Source organism: Cynoglossus semilaevis, chromosome 12 (genome assembly GCF_000523025.1).
Source record: "Cynoglossus semilaevis isolate Cse_v1.0 chromosome 12, Cse_v1.0, whole genome shotgun sequence".
NCBI classification, from domain to species: domain Eukaryota; kingdom Metazoa; phylum Chordata; class Actinopteri; order Pleuronectiformes; family Cynoglossidae; genus Cynoglossus; species Cynoglossus semilaevis.
Genome location: NC_024318.1, coordinates 4237222 through 4238351, shown reverse-complemented (window position 1 = coordinate 4238351; position 1130 = coordinate 4237222).

Below are 1130 nucleotides of genomic sequence, written 5' to 3'. Positions count from 1 at the left end.
GGTGAATACCAGTCCTTACTCCTCCAGGAGAGAGATCTGATTGGAGGAGGAGTGACGACTCAGCACAGGCTGAGGCAGACGTTATTATCTGTGGAGCTGGCTGCTGTCTGGATGGGGGAGAGTGGGGGGGGAGCGGGGGTGAGAGGGTGAGAGGGTTAGGATGTTGAGTTGGTCGTCAGAGTATTTGCAAAGTTATGGTTCAGGGTCCAGATCAGGGCCACCAGACATTAAAGGATCAAGAGTTTAACTGGACGGTTGTCGGTTTGAATCCCGGCCCTTAATGACAGTGCAGTGTTTTACAGATGGGTTGAATACACAGAGCGCCCCCTACAGGTGATTAATAAAGTCAAGAAAAATAATTATGAGTTTTTAATATATAAATAAAAAATGCATTACTATTATCATCATCATCATCATCATCATCATCATCATCATCGTCATCATGGTGGTGTGATGGCTTTGACTGATGACTCCTTCAGAGACAGAGGGGCAGTTTTACGAGGGTCCAGACGTGCAGTATCTGGGTAAACTCTGACGCCCACATGCTGCCATATGGCCAGCAGAGTGCAGCGTGTCGGAGCAGGGATCGGTACCTCAGTCCCAGCTGAGGCCCTGCTCCCCTGCTGCAGCAGCAGGAGCCGAGGCTGAATGGGGGAAAAATTTCCCCGTGCCCAATCCTTCCCTGAGGCAACGACCCACAGGAAACACTCTGTGTGTGTGTGTGTGTGTGTGTGTGTGTGTGTGTCGGAGGATTGAAGCAGGTTTGTTCAAATGATAGACGTCGGAACTAGAACAACAGACAGTGTCACTAAAACTGTCCTGTGAACAACTGACCATGAACCAGTGGAGGACAGGGAGCAGTGGAGGACAGGGAGCAGTGGAGGACAGGGACCAGTGGAGGACTAGGACCAGTCTGACGGGGTCTACCGTGATGGGAGGAGACGGGACCTTGAGGTTCAGACCACCAAAGACGTCTCCAAGAACCAGAAGGAAGATAAAACACAACCACCGTTCAGAGAAGGGAGATGCTCCAAACCCAAAGAACACCATCCTCATAGAGGAGGAGTGTTAGGAACCAGGGTGGAGGAGAGGAGAGAGGAGAGAATCTGCCCCCCCCCCCCCCCCTTCCC